Consider the following 16,068-nt stretch of genomic DNA (forward strand, 5'->3'; position numbering starts at 1 on the left):
CCCTGCCACATGGGTTGTTGCTGGGACTCAGGCCTGTACAATGAATCCACTACTCCCAGAGTCCTTCCCCCACCCCCACACCCACAGATGCCTTCTTTGACAGAGGAAGAGAGACATTAAGAGGGAAGGGTAGGAGAGAGAGAGAGAGACCGACCGACCGACCTGCAGCACTCATTCACTGGGGGATGGAGGTTCTCATGCATGACAATGTGTGCACTCAACTGGGTGTGCCTCCACCCAGTTTCTTCATGGGAAAGAAGAAAATGAGGAGAGTAGCTCTGGGAGGGAAAATGTCTTTGGTGTTGGTTCTAGAGTGTTTGCTCCCTCACAGGTGACCTCTTTTCCTCTTCCTGCCAATGACAAACCCATGTGCTTGTTTGCTAGACTGGCATGTGCTTGCTAAATACAGTAATTTTTCCGATGATCATTGGAGAAGTGATCTTCATACATTATGGAAGATCACCATGGTTATTTATTTATTAGACCTCCTTTCCAGCTAATCAGGAACAGACCATGGTCAGGCATAGGAGGATCCCGACTACTCGCCTTCAGGACAGCTCAAGGAAGAAAGAGAAATTGCCTGGCTTCCTAGGATCTTGATCTCCTGGAACCATTTGTTTTAGCTGATGCTTCAGAAGATCATGGAGCTTGTCCATTTCTTCTTGGTGTCAGTATGGGCCAGAGTGGCTCTAACATAATAGGAGGAAGGAGTGATAAGTAGGGATCCAGCAAATCTCTCCTGGCTTATTCAATAAAGAGAACCTCACATTTTCACTCAGCACTTCAGCTTTAGTTGTATAGGCAAGGCTCAGCATGCTGTTCTTTTTAATTATTCCTCCTTCTTTCCTTCCTTTCTTTCCTCTTTCCCTTCTCTTCCCTCTCCTCCCCTTCTCTTCCCTTCCCTTCCCTTTTCCTTTCTTGCCTTCCCTCCCTTCCTTCCTTCATTTTTCTTTGTCTCTCTGTCATTCATTCAGTCATTCTTTTCTCTTTAGTTTAAATTTTTAAAATTTATTTATTATTGGATAGAGACAGAGAGAAATTGAGAAGGGAGGGGAGATAGGGAGACAGACACCTGCAGCACTGCTTCACCACTTGTGAAGCTTTCCCCTTGCAGGTGGGGACCAGGGGCTTGAACCTTGGTTCTTGTGCACTGTAATGTGAGCACTTAACCAGGTGTGCCACCACCTGGCACCCATTCATTTTTTTTTTTCTACCAGGGTTATTGCTGGGACTTGATGCTTGCATGATGAATATATCATTCTTGGCAGCCATTTTTTCCTCTTTTTTTTCCTTTATTTTGTAGGGCAGAGAATTTGAGAGTGGAAGGGGGAAATAGAGGAGAGAGACAGACACCTGAAGTACTTGCTTTACCACTTGTGAATCTTCCCCCCGTTGATGGGTGCGGGCCTTGAACCCCAGTCTTTGCATATGGTAATGTGTACAGTGCTTAAAAAGGTATGCCACTGCCTGGTCTCCTGTGATTTGTATTTCTAATGGGAGCAGAAGTTGGCAGATTGATAATAGGTGCTCCTTGTCCCTAGATAGCTTCATTTTTTGTTTGTTTGTTTTTGTTGCCACCAGCATTATTAGTGGGATGAGGTGTCTGCACAACACCTCCATCTCTGCAGCCATTTCTGACAGAGGGCATAAAACAGTGACACCAGCATTATTAATGGGTGAGGTTGTTGGGCAGTATGCCAGCTTCCCCCTGCTTAATGCTGCAGTCTATTTACATAATCACTGCTTTACCTGAGAACCGCCTTGCCTGCAGGGCACTGGTTTAATCTCACTGGTTTGCACTCTTTTTGCTCTGCCCCTTCTCCTAGTCACACCCTGTTTTCCAACACTAGTTTGCACTCTCTTTTTGCTCCACCCTCTCTACGTCACATCCTGTTTTCCGCCCTACTATTTCCTTCTTGGCGAGTATAAATACAGCTGCTCTTCTGATTAAACACACTTGGGATTGCCTTCCGGCTCCGAGAATCCCAGAGTCTCTCTCCTGCGAAGCTAGCCCAACATGAGTTCCTGATCCCTCTCCCACGCAGCAGCCTAGGTTGGCTCCAGTCAAGTTCTCTCCCCTTCTGTCTCAGTTTCTCTCTGTTTTGTCCAGTAAAAAAGAAAATGGAAAGTAGTTCAGGCACTGAGTCCCAGTGATAACCCTGGAGGCAAAAAAAAAAAAAAAAAGGAAAGAGAGAAAGCAAGAAAGAAAAGAAGGAGGAGAGAAAGCAAGTGCTGTTGACTAGAGAAAAGTTGGATTGGAACAGGGGGAAGGTTAGAAGCTATTACAGTAGTTTAAGAGAAAGAGGCCCCAAACTGGTTATAATCCTAGCTATATATTGAGAAATAGTGGTGAGACTGAGATTAAGAACTGATCAGACCTGAAGAAGCACCAGTTACATGTTGGATGCGTGCACACATGTGCACACACACTTTTTGTGTCTGTGTATGCTCATACTTGTGCAACCCCCTTCTGTATTTTAGCCCCCCCTGGACTTAGCCCTCACTGACTAATTTTTTATTCTTTTTTTCCTGTTCAGTTTATTTGATAGAACAGAGAAAAACTGATAAGGGGAGGGGAGAAAGAGAGAGAAAGAAGCCTGCAGCTCTGCTTCCTGCTCATGAATAGCCCTCCCTAGATCCTAGGTCCTTGTGCATGTTAACATGTACCATACACCCTTCTCACTAACGCTTCATGCTGACCATTAATTTATTTTCCTGTCTTTCAAAAAAGAAAGAAAGCAAGCAAAAGGGAAAAAGGAAAGGAAGAAGAGAGAGAGGAAAGCTAACAGTGTGTGATCTTAGGGATTCTTTCTGTGAATGGGATCTGTGATGAGACCAGGGGATTTTTGGCCCGGGAAGTACTGAGTGCACATGCCCTGTGGAGACTTGGATGCTCTGAGTGTAGCTGTGCCTTGCAGAACAGTCACCTTTTCTTATTTGAAACTATTGCTGCATATTTGAGAGCCCATCTACTAAGCACTTTGGGGAAGTTACTCTCACCCAGTGACCTCTAGGCAGGGAAAGATGAGGAGAGCCACTTACAGGATTGTGTGTCCTAGGAGTGCTGGGAAGACTGAGTGATGTGGGGCCACTGGGATAAGGCTGGGCCAACACTCAGCTCGTTAGACATCGCCTGTAGAAGCTAGGCACAAGAGGCACAGACTTTTCCTTTAGGGAGAGGAAGACTTAACTTTCAAAAATATCACCTGGAAGAATGTTCTTAGCAATCCTTGCTTCTCATGCCTCCAACTACCAGATGCTGACATCATCTGCAGAGTTAGCTGACCACTTGCCTTCCTGGTGCTGTAGCAAATAATGGTCCTTTCACCTTTTCTCTTCTGATTGCTTACAGAAGGTAGAATCCACATTTGGTGATGAAAGAGTGAGCTTTAAGAAGCCTTGTCTGTCAGATTTATAAAGCTGTCAGCAAGCTGCTCTGAATTAAATTTCCTGAGAAAGCTTTTACCCCCCTTCCTAAACAAATGTCAGATAGAGATGCATAATTCATATGGTCTTGTAGCCTGTTAAAAAACATTAAATTAAAAAATATTTTAATTTTATTAATTTTACTTGATGGAACAGAGAGAAATTGAGAGGGAAGGGGAGGGAGGGAGGGAGGGGGAGAGAGAGAGAGAGAGAAAGAGAGAGAGAGAGAGAGAGAGAGAGGCCCTGCAGCCCTACCACTTGTGAAGCTTTTCCCCTGCAGGTGGGGACAGAGGCTCAAATCCCAGTCCTTGTGCATGGCAGTGCATGCATTTAGCCAAGTGCACCATTACTTGGCCCCTAAAAGGCATTAAATCTTGAGTTTGTACTGTTTTCTCCCAATTCTCCTGGCCACAGTTGGCCGTCTAGCACACATTCAATGAGAATCTATTATGTGTTAAGTGTCATTGTTACACCAACGGACAACATACGCTCCCTGAAGTTGTCCCAGTGGTAATTGACTTGGATGAATATTTTATAATTTATAATTTATAAAAATTAGTTGGTGTTTGTTGCAATCTGAAATAGGAGGTTTTTCTATTTTTAGAGGAGGGTACATTGGAGAAGTGGCCAAACCTGAAAGAAAATGAATTGCATCTGAGTAGTGGAATGCCCATCTCATTGACCTGATTGTTCTGTAGATGTGCAGTTATTTAATCTACTGAGTCATTTATATTTCTGTGGTTTTATCATGTTCATGCTTCATTATCACCATATATATTCAAGATATTGAGCCTGCTCCATGAACAGTTTTAACCTCAATTACTTTGGGAGCTTTAAATAATACTCCCTTATTAAGTACATTCTTTGTTTTGCTGCCCTTGTTTTTACAGTGTCAGACACTATTGACACCGATAAAGGCAAACATTCAGTTAAGGAAGCCTTTTCATGTTTTAATTACATTAAAAAATGAGTTATATATTTATCATTCCCAAACGGTTTCATTTAGGGAAAATAACTTATCAGCTAGTGTTGAACTCTGGCCTTGTCTAAGGGACATTCAAGTAACAGAACACAGAGCTGGAATTTGGAGATGATTCAGATCTGTTCAATAGACCATAAGTTTCTTGAAGACCAGTCCTGTGGCTTGATCTCCTCACCCCAGCACAAAGTAGGCCTTCCTTCTGTGGATGCTAGCTGTTTGAACTGAGGTGAAAAGTGAAGCAGTGTGAGAATTTGGTCCCCCATATTCCTCATGGGTGTGCAGAAGACTACCCTCATAATGAGGTAAAGAGTTAAGTGGTGTGAGAACTTCATCCCCCCATCTTCCTCATGGATGTACAGAAGGCTATCCTCTTAAACCATCCTTCCATTCAAAAGCTTCATGATAGGAATGTCTCCCTTTGATGTGGGACCTTTTACGGCCTTCTGCTGTGACTCTCTTACATGGTGTATTAGCTGCTCCCCTCAGCCTAGCTCTCCATTTAGACAGCAGCATTCAGACCCCTTCCAAATTAGAGTGCCTATGGCTAGAGATCACAACCAAGTGTCCCAATACCACTCCAACATGTAGGTAAATACAGAACTACAATTACAACCATGGGTGAGGAGATAGTTTAGTGGGTGAAGCCTACCCTCTGGGTTCAGTCCTTGGACCTTATGGGTGTAGCTTGGGCAGCACCAAGAAGACGTCCATGGGTGATGGGGCAGCGCTTTAGTGTCTGCCTCTAACTCTCTCAGGATATCAAAGAAGCACGGTGTGGGGAAGCTTTTCAGAGAATCACATATATGCTAACTGCTTGGTTCATCCCACGATGCCACATAAGAAAGTAACTAATAGGGGCTAGGAGATAGCTTGTCCAGTCAAGCACATTTTAGCATGTGCGAGTGTCTGGGCTCAAGCCCCCAGCCAGCCACTGGACGGGAGCACTGTGCATAGAGGAAGCTCCGTAGAGCTGGAGCAGTGCTGTAGTGACTTTCTTTCTGTCACTATGTCTCATCTTCTCAGGAAAGAAAAGACCACCAGGAGCAGTGGAGTTGCCTTGATGGGAAAACCAACAAACACTGAATCATAAAAGTCACCTGAAAGACCAACAAGCCCCAGGACATTTATATTTTCCCTTTAAATCTTGGGTAGTACCAAAGGAATTGATCATTTTGTGGGAAGATGTAAAAAGTGACCTGAGATGACCTTTGCACATTAAAATGTTGTGAGGTCTTTGAGGGCTGAAGGGTGGCACACCTAGTAGAGCACACATGTTAGCATGAGCAAGGACCTGGACTCAAGCTGTTGGTCCCCACCTTCATGAGGGAAGCTTTAATGAGTGGTGAAGCAGGCCCGTAAGTGTCTATCTTTCTCTCTCTCTCTCTCTCATTCTTTATTTTTTAAATTTATTTATAAAATGGAAACACTGACAAGACCATAGGATAAGAGGGGTACAATTTCCACCACCAGAGCTTGGTATCCCCTCCCCTCCCCTCATAGCTTTCCTGTTCTTTAGCCCCGTGGGAGCATGGACCCAGGGTCACCATGGGGTGCAGAAGGTGGAAGGTCTGGCTTCTGTAATTGCTTCCCTGCTGAACATGGGAATTAATAGGTCTATTTTAGGTATATTCCAAAGGGCCCATGACTTTACTAGTTTTTTGCCTGAGCCTGACATCTGATATGCAGGTGGACCCAGGTTATTGTCTGGGGAGATGATGGCATGGCTGGAAAAAGGGCTAGAAAGCTAGATTAGGGAAGAGAGTAGCTCCCAAACATGGGAAAGTGTATAAATATTGTTGACTGTAAACCCCATCAACTTGATCTGGGGCCCATGTTCAGCACAGGAACCTGTGTGACCTCTACGTCTCTGTAGGTCCAAACTTGCATTCTGCTGTCATCAGTAGGAACATTCTGAGTTGCACCCGTTTCAGGACCCATCTTCTTCTTTTTTTTAAATTTCTTTATTGGGAAATTAATGTTTAACATTTGACAGTAAATACAGTAGTTTGTACATGCATAACATTTCTCAGTTTAGGACCCATCTTCTTTAGATGGTAGATAGAGTATGTTATCCCACCCCCCTTCGGAGGATGGAACGTTCTCTAGCATTGTTGATCCACACTGAGATCTCCTTTCCTTTCTATCTCTATCTTCCCTCTCATTTTCTCTGTCTATCCAAAATGGAGAACAAAAGACAAAACAGGGCTGCTAGAAGTGGATTCACTGTGCCGGCACTGCCTCCCATCAGTAATCCTTGTGGCAACAATAGCAGAAGTTCTGAAGTTCCTGCAATTTTCCTGTAGAATCCGTTTAACTTCAGAAGAGATTTATTTCCCTTTCTGATCATCACAACCAACAACTGCCTGATTGATATAGAAATATCTATAGAAATATGTTGATATAGAAATTTTTTTTTCCTTTAAGAAAGATTTGTTTATGTAGATAGGAGAGGAGAGAGAGAGAGAGAACTAGAACTTTATTCTCTCACATGCGGTGGCAAGGATTGAACTTAGGACCTCATGCCTTCAAGTCCAATGCTTTACCCTGTATACCACCTCCTGGGCTGCTGTGTACAAATGTTTGTAATTTCAGTATTAAAATAGGGTGGGAGAAAAAGGCAAGTAGAGAAAGTATAGAGTTCTCCAATTAATTTCAGTCACCAGTGAAGGGAATTATTCTTTTGTTCCTCTGTCAGTCTAGTTCAGAGTTCCTCAAATTCTCTCACACCTGTGAATTTTACAGGGATGTGTACTCCAAATAACACATTCTTAGGGGGGCGATTAAAGGACCCTTAAAGGAAACACAGCATGTACAAACACATGTGCCTGTCTACTATTTGTATAAAGACAACATTACCAAAAGGTTCTATGCACTTAATATTCAAGAAAAACCCAAAAGGCCAAGTTCTGGAGACACCTCAAATCCCTCACTTGTCACACTGCTACTGTGGTGTTCCCGATGCTCTTTGGGTCACATGTGAGATGCCACCAAACACCACTTAGGGCAGCTTTCACACCTGATTTCTTGCCCGCTTTGTGCAGGGAACTGCCTGAGTGGCTGCTGTGCCTCTTGGGACTTGCTCTTGGTTTTTAAAACAGGAGCACACACTATCAGTGATAAAGAAGGGGAGGGACGAGGAGGGGAAGAGAAAGGAGAGGAGGGAGGGAGGGTGAGATGCCAGCCTTGCTGAACTTGTGTTGGATGGAGGCAGGAGTCTATCTTGCCTCACTGGGAGCCCAGCAGGCTGTTAGCTGATGCTGCTCTCTTGCCACTCTGATAAGGCGGCGCCCTGTCTGGGCTGATTGGTCATTGGCAATAAGCGATCTGGAATTCTGATGTTCATGCTGGCAGTCCCTTCTACTCCAAAGAGACTCCTTTCCGCCTGCCCCCTGACCCCCTGCATGTCACCTAGCCTTGGGGATCTGCACCAGCACCAGGAGAGGACAGGTCCGGGACATGCTGCTCTCAGCCTCTGAGCCAGTCAAATCCACTAGACCACTTTCATTCTGCCTGGCTCTCGGGAGAGTCCTGTTCCAGACTTGTCAGGGTTTTCACAGCACAAACAGCTGCATGTGAGTCTGAGGGGAGGCTGAGAAGGACTTGTGCCTGGTGGTGTGATCTCCTCTTCATCAGCCGGGAGCCAGCCTGGAGCCTAGTTTGCTTTCTGCCTCAGCCGCCTAGGAGGAAGGATTCCTTCTCCTTCTGTTGACTCTATTTTTATGGTAAGTGCTCGCCTTGAATGAGCTGCTCTGCTGCAGTGAAGTGAGGGGAAGGCTGGTTCCTTGTTCTCCCTCTCTCTCTCTCTCATTCTGGCTAAGCTTAATGACCTTCTCTCTGCCTCTCCCCTCTTCTGCATCTTTCCTGTCTGGGGTCACCCAGCTGGCTAAGATTGGAAGGGGTCATTTGCCTGGGTTTTATTTTTCTTCCTTCTTAAGCCTGGGCTGCTCAGCTGTGTTGGAAACCTGAGCTCTCTTGTCTTTGTCCTTGAAGCAGCAGCTGGGTGACTGTTTTCAGTGTGGGAGCCTGCAGCAGTGTGCCTGGGAGCCTGGAGGAAGGGGCTGATAGACGGGGTGAGATGACCCCTGGGTGCCCCAGGGTGCACCCTCCTGGAACCTCAAGAGGGCTGCTTGGCCCCCATCCATCTCAAACTGCATTCTTCCTGTAAAGCTAGACCAGGAGAGTGTGAGTTAGGTGGGAGTGTGCCCCAGGCAGTGCCCTGATTTACGTACCTGTCAGAGGGGACCGGAATGAATGACCCTGTGTCTTGTGGGCTGACAACTGGGACCAGCAATGGCAGAAGGAGGAGTCCTGTGCTGTGGGCTGAGCTGACTGCATGACCTCATGCTTCTCTCCCTACAGGCTCAGGGTGCTGCTTTGCAAACCCTCTTGCCAGCCTTTTTTTCAGAGCGTGGGGGCAGTGAAGATAGAGACTTCTTTTCCTTCCTAGTACCTTTTGAGTTGCCAACACAGTTCCATCTTCCTGCTGGGAGACAGAAATGCCTTGAGGCTTTTGGAATGGTAAGACTCTTTTTGTAAAGAGAAAGGAGGTCTCCACGGAGAACAGACAGTGTGGTGGTGTCCACCGGCAGGCAGATTGTGTATTTTTTAGGGCATTACTCTTTCACTGTGTTTTATTTTCTCACTGGGTACCCTGCTGCCCTGCAGCCCTGCTGCAGTGAGCACCGCAAGTTCAAGGCTCCTGCTGGTTACCTCTTGAAGCAGCTTCATTTAGTTTATCACCTGGAGCCTGGGGGGTCTCCCTTCACAGGGAGATTCCTCTCCCCCACCCCGTTATTGTTAGCAAGTGTTGGATTATGTTTGTCCGTGCAGTAGTCCCAAGAAATAGCTTCGCAGTTTGTAATTCTGCCTGGTTCTCCCCAACCCTGAGACAGGAGATGGCTGTCTGATCGGATTTTCTGTGACTTTTCCCAATTCTGGTCCATTTTACTCCAGGGAAGATTGCAGTCTCTGATGTGTGAGGTACCTGACTGACACATGAGGTGATGGGGGATGGAGGTGGTGAATACAGGGGGAAAGTGGTGGTCTGAAATTTCCCTCCTCTCACCCCCTGTTGATGGGGAGTTTGGAATATTGTTTTGTGACTGTCTTCATCATTCTCACCACTCGTTTCCACTGTGTGCATTTTTCTTAAAATAGTGATGATGACATCAAACATGTACTTTTATCTTACTCCCTGAGTCCACAGCAGATAGTTGGGTGTTTTGTTTTCGGTGGAGCCTCTTTGCATACATTCAGATAAAGAATAAGGATTTGTAGATGTTTACATGACAGCCTGGTGCTGGTGAAACCAGTGAATAGGCTAAAAGCAGTAATGGCCAGGGCACATGATGTGGCTGCTTGCAGAATGGAATGTGTTAGGAGTACCTTGAGCATTGTGTACATGACCTATTCTGACAGCCACTCTTCCCTGCACTCTATGATGTTGCCTTAGTGGCGATGTGACTGACTGGCCAGCGGCACTGCTTCCTCTTGCAGTTCTTTCGTTTCAGTTGTTTATTTTCATACTGCATGGCGACTTCTTACTTGGTGCAACTTTTTTTTTCTCTCCAGTTGCTAAGGTTTGTAGTAGGTGCCTGGCAACTCCATTTGAGCTCTTTGTCAAGATGGAAAGAGGCAGAATCAGCCTGGGTGGCATGGAAATAGACACTGTACATTCACATTCAGAGGCATTCAGGAAAGGTCTCATTGTCATTAGTAGTAACTTCAGCTTAGAGAGAATCCCTTAGCTCAGCATACCAACTACAGTCAGGACTGAGGGCAATGCTTGCATTACACACATAGACCTGTTCACCTACGTACTTCATGCATGGTTTCAGAGTGTAGCATGCTCGCTCAGAACAAACAGAATTCCCCAGATTGCTGAGCATTCTCTAGCTTTTTTTTTTTTTTTTTTTTTTTGTAGGGAATCCCCCATTTCCCACAGCCTTCCTCAGTTACTGCCTCTGGGAGTCTCTTTGAGTAGGAGAGAACATTCTTATCCTCTCACTGTCTCCCAGTGTGCTGTCATGTGAATTTCTCTTCAGGGTCTCTGAAGGAGTCCCTAGAGACAGCTGCAGGGAAGAGTGACGTAGGCCCTTTGAAAGCCACTCTTGGTGTGGTGAAGTCACTGTGGCCTGTTCTTTGTGTGTATGTGTGTCTGACTGCTGCATCTTGTAGCAAGTCGGAGTGATTTGAATCGGCTCAAGGAACAACTTGGTTGGTATAGATGTGGTCATCCAAGCTGTCACTGAAGCAGTGCTCTTCTGGTTTATTTTGGTGCTTTGATCTGACACATGTATTGTGAGTAGTCTTATATTGTGAATAGTCTCTACTTCTTAATTCTCCCTTTTTTCTCTTACCAGGCATATGCGCGCGGGTGCGCGTGTGCGCGCACAAACACACGCGCACACACACACACACACACACTGCAACACAGAAGGTGAAAGTTGTTTCATTAATGAATTGGTCACAGCTTCTTTCTACAACAAACCTAACTCCAGTGTTCAACTTATAATCATGTAACTGAGAGAAGACATGGCTCTATTAATGTAAATAGAGCCTCAGGCATCAGCAGGTATTCTTGTTATTGAAACTATTTTCCATAGCTGATTACCAGGACTAGAAATAGAGTCAGCTTTGCATTTCAATTAATGGCATTCTGCATTGGTCTAGGTTGGATTGTCCTTAAATCTTGACATGCTTACTATCTAGAAGATTTGTTTTTCTTCAGATTTGTGGGTGATACACAAAATCAAATCATTTGATAAGGTGGTAACAGCCTTGCATTAGGAAATGATTGAATCATTAAGGATGTTGGCTGGATTTCTGTTACTTTTTACAAAATAATTAAAGTCAGTATATTCCCTTTAGCATCTCTCCAAAGTCCCACCCCCTTTTTTTTTCTTTTGCAGAGTGAAGAGAGTAACATATAACTCGCACACAAGACTGCTTAAGGGTGAGGTCTGTTCTTTAACAGAAACTCAAACCATTCCTGACATCACTAGGGTGATCTTCTTTGAAAGGAACTTGCTATTCAATCAATAGCTCAAGACAGATTGTATAAAATAGGAGAAATGCTTCATGAGCTGTGGTGAACACTGCATTTTTGATCTGCTCTTCTCTGCTGAAGTTATTTAGGATGTAGTCACTAGATGAGCTTTGCAGGGGAAAAAAATGTCCTCAGCAGTATAATAATCTAGCCAGACTGTCATAAATGTTTATGCTGCAAGTTATAGCTCTTGGGTGGTAGAGGGAGATGGCAGAACTTTGGAGGAGAACCAAATCACATCCCCAAAATGATGTAAGACAAAAGGGGAACATTCTATCCTCCAGTGAGGCTGCTGATTCTTGGGTCTGAAGACTATGACATTGTTAAAACAAACAAACAAACAATAAAACACATAATGACTGGTTTTGTGGATATTTTTCCTAATAGAAGTCTGTAATCCAGAGACAAGGCTATGGTGCATATGGTTAAGCACACACAGTACAAGGTGCACAAGGTCCCGAGTTCAAGTCTTTGCTCCCCACCTGCAGGGGGGAAGCTTCACAAGTGATGAAGCAGGTTTGCAAGTGCCTCTTTGTCTCTCTCCTTCTCTCCCTCCCCCTTCTCAATTTCTCTGTCTCTATCCAATAATTAATACATTTTAAAAAATGACCCTTTAGGGGGCCACATGCAGTGGGTTAAGCGCATGTGGTGCGAAGCACAAAAACCAGCATGAGGATTGAGGTTCAAGCCCCTGGCTCCCCACCTTCAGGGAGGTCAATTCATGAGCAGTGAAGTAGGTCTTCAGGTGTCTATCTTTCTCTCCCCCCTCTGTCTTCCCCTCCTCTCTCGATTTCTCTATGTCCTAGCCAATGACAAAAATGACAACAACACTAATAACAACAACAATAAACAACAAGGGCAACAAAAGGGAAAAAACAGCTTCCAGGAGCAGTGAGTGCATTTGTAGTGCAGGCACTGAGCCCCAGTGATAACCCTGGAGGCAAAAGAAAAAGAAAGACCCTTTAAAAAGTCTGTGACCCTTAAATGGACAGTTGCTGACTGACCTTTAGGCCTGACTTTGCCAATAGCCATTCTTCCAGGAGGCATATATATGCCCTGCAGTACAGCAGGAATTCACTGACTGACATCTTTCCTGTTGGCTTCCCTCTGGGGGCCTTTTATGAGTCAGAAAGGACTGAATGTCTGGAGACCACCCATCATACCACAGCCAGTTATGGGGGGATGTCCTCAGGATCCAGGCATCCATGCCAGCCCCAGCCACTAACCTACTATGTGACTCAAACTCAGATCTGCTACATTGATTGGGCCGCATCGTCTAAGGGGACTCCCCAACCATGAAGATTGTGACCTGTCAAATTAACACCTTTATTTTGGGCTAGACAGCTGATACTTTTAAAATATTTATTTATTGCCCTTGTTGTTTTATTGTTGTAGTTGTTATTGATGTCTTCATGTTGTTGGATAGGACAGAGAGAAATGGAGAGAGGAGGGGAAGACAGAGGAGGAGAGAAAGACAGACACCCGCAGACCTGCTTCACCGCCTGTGAAGCGACTCCCCTGCAGGTGGGGAGCGGGGGCTTAAACCAGGATCCTTATGCCGGTCTTTGCACTTTGCACCATGTGTGCTTAACCCACTGCGCTACCGCCCGACTCCCAGACAGCTGATACTTTTAAAGGACTTGACACAGATGACCCATATCTAGGAGGGGTGGGATGAGTCTTCCCTAGACTCAAGTCCCCCAGGTTCTGACAGTGAGGAGAAGACCAGGGTGTGTCAGGGAGGCATGATAATGCTGAGCCTTCCCTGCTGCTGATGGTCTGCAAACCCAGGACATCATAAAATAGCTAAAGGCCCTGAGCTGTCTCTTGCCTACCCCCTCTCTTCATATCCAGTTCAGGGCACCAAAGCTCAAGGATGCCAGCTGCCTTCCCCAAGGCTGGAGACCTGGCTAATACTGGGGACTGTTTGGGACAGTGTGCACAGACTGACTCAGACCTCTGCCTCCATGCTTGGTGGTGGTGGAGGTCCACCACTGACACTTAACTGTGTCATCCGTTGCTCACAGAGTGGCTTTGTGGCATCTCACTGGCTGGCACCCATTGTCTGTGGGCTCATTCCATGCAGATTGTGGCTGTACCAGTCAGAGTGAGTCACATTGAACAAATGTTTATGATAATTTGTTCATGCTTGTGTGGAAAAGGAAGGAGGGTTTTTTATGTAGTAATTCTGATTTTCTCTGGAGCATTTCAAGAATTCTACAAACACTTTATAATTTTCTTTCTTCAACTGATTGTTTTGTCACAAATCTGTGGGCTGATTACTTCAGTCACCCCAAACTTGAGCTCCTGCTGTGTCCAGTCTGTGCCAGACAGTAAGTTCCAGAGGGGAGACAGCTAGATGTGCCCATTGACTTTGGCAGGCTCAGGGCTGAGGTATACCATCTTCTGCTTACTGTTCCATATAGTATCACAAAGAATCAACTTTAAAGATGATTTGTTTGGCATATATACCTAAATGTAATAGAATATGTATATATACTCCTAAGAATATTACATTTGGAAATTTGTCTCCTAAAAGGACACTTTCAGTCATTGGAATATATGTCTTCCAGTTTACCCAAACAGTATTTTTAGCCTCTGATTTCATTACTGGAGCAAAAAGAAAAGAAAAAGATTAATTTGCTAAATGTGTTGGTACTATTGTTGTGGCTCATGAAATGACAAGACAGCTCTGTTCTTCAGCAAAACATAATCTATCTCCTGGAATCCTAAACTGACAGTCTAGGGCACTGTGTCTATGGAAGTAATTTCAGTCGCAGACCCAACTCCTTCGCCCTGTGTACCAGGCTGGTCATAGTACACAGCCCTTTCTCTTCTTTCCTCTTACTCTGGACCCCTCATGGGATGTTCCAAAAATGCTAGCCCTTTTGTAATGCTCTTCTGCAGTGCCCTCACCTTTCTCAGTGCCCTTTTGTAATGCTCTTCTGCAGTGCCCTCACCTGTCTCAGTGCCCTTTTGTAATGCTCTTCTGCAGTGCCCTCACCTGTCTCAGTGCCCTTTTGTAATGCTCTTCTGCAGTGCCCTCACCTGTCTCAGTGCCCTTTTGTAATGCTCTTCTGCAGTGCCCTCACCTGTCTCAGTGCCCTTTTGTAATGCTCTTCTGCAGTGCCCTCACCTGTCTCAGTGCCCTTTTGTAATGCTCTTCTGCAGTGCCCTCACCTGTCTCAGTGCCCTTTTGTAATGCTCTTCTGCAGTGCCCTCACCTGTCTCAGTGCCCTTTTGTAATGCTCTTCTGCAGTGCTCTCTCCTGTCTCAGTGCCCTTTTGTAATGCTCTTCTGCAGTGCCCTCTCCTGTCTCAGTGCCCTTTTGTAATGCTCTTCTGCAGTGCTCTCTCCTGTCTCAGTGCCCTTTTGTAATGCTCTTCTGCAGTGCTCTCTCCTGTCTCAGTGCCCTTTTGTAATGCTCTTCTGCAGTGCTCTCTCCTGTCTCAGTGCCCTTTTGTAATGCTCTTCTGCAGTGCTCTCTCCTGTCTCAGTGCCCTTTTGTAATGCTCTTCTGCAGTGCTCTCTCCTGTCTCAGTGCCCTTTTGTAATGCTCTTCTGCAGTGCCCTCACCTGTCTCAGTGCCCTTTTGTAATGCTCTTCTGCAGTGCCCTCACCTGTCTCAGTGCCCTTTTGTAATTCTCTTCTGCAGTGCTCTCTCCTGTCTCAGTGCCCTTTTGTAATGCTCTTCTGCAGTGCTCTCTCCTGTCTCAGTGCCCTTTTGTAATGCTCTTCTGCAGTGCTCTCTCCTGTCTCAGTGCCCTTTTGTAATGCTCTTCTGCAGTGCTCTCTCCTGTCTCAGTGCCCTTTTGTAATGCTCTTCTGCAGTGCTCTCACCTGTCTCAGTGCCCTTTTGTAATGCTCTTCTGCAGTGCTCTCTCCTGTCTCAGTGCCCTTTTGTAATGCTCTTCTGCAGTGCTCTCTCCTGTCTCAGTGCCCTTTTGTAATGCTCTTCTGCAGTGCCCTCACCTGTCTCAGTGCCCTTTTGTAATGCTCTTCTGCAGTGCTCTCTCCTGTCTCAGTGCCCTTTTGTAATGCTCTTCTGCAGTGCTCTCTCCTGTCTCAGTGCCCTTCCATGTGCTTTGTCCTCTGCATGGGATGTTTTCCCTCTCCCTAGACTATCTTCCAACACAAGTTTAAATAGCGTCTCCTGCCATTGCAGATTCCTGTCACTTAGCACCTTTGTTCACCCCTCAGCCCAGAGCTCCTCGAGGCAGACCCTGTATGTCCTCTTCCATCCATCAGCACAGGGACTGCGTGGTAGGATAGTGTAACTATTGGTGTGCTTCTCTCTTTCTCGCCCCAGTAGAACGTTTGCTTTTTGAGGACAAGGACTTTGTCTTCATCTCTATACTGCAAGGTCCAGCTGCATTCTTGCTGTGCAGTAGATGCCCAGTGACCCTTGAACATGTGGTTTCAGCATTACCATATAGATTAATGCTTTATGTGAATCGTATGAGTCTTAAAAACACTGTGGTTGTATGATTGTACTGAAGGGATAAAGAGATCGGCAGCCACCCCAGTGTGGACCATTAGATGTTCCATGTAAAACCCTAGAAACTGTTTCTGCCTCCAAATGAAGTTCCAGTAAATGGGAAGAGTTATTTAA

General features: G+C 45.5%; 1 protein-coding gene across 6 annotated transcripts in view; it reads left to right on the forward strand.

The window, feature by feature from the left end:
* Window positions 1-16,068, forward strand: part of ANO4 (anoctamin 4) — a 413,046-nt gene that overhangs the window by 45,229 nt on the left and 351,749 nt on the right. The window contains exon 1 of one of the 6 annotated variants that reach the window (XM_060195642.1): window positions 7,660-8,130. The exons of the other annotated variants lie outside the window; for them this stretch is intronic. The gene's annotated coding sequence lies outside the window, so the exon portion shown is untranslated. Of the gene's footprint in view, window positions 1-7,659; window positions 8,131-16,068 lie in introns of those variants that run through there. 6 annotated transcript variants of the gene reach the window in all.

Source organism: Erinaceus europaeus, chromosome 7, assembly GCF_950295315.1.
Source record: "Erinaceus europaeus chromosome 7, mEriEur2.1, whole genome shotgun sequence".
Taxonomy (NCBI): Eukaryota; Metazoa; Chordata; class Mammalia; order Eulipotyphla; family Erinaceidae; genus Erinaceus; species Erinaceus europaeus.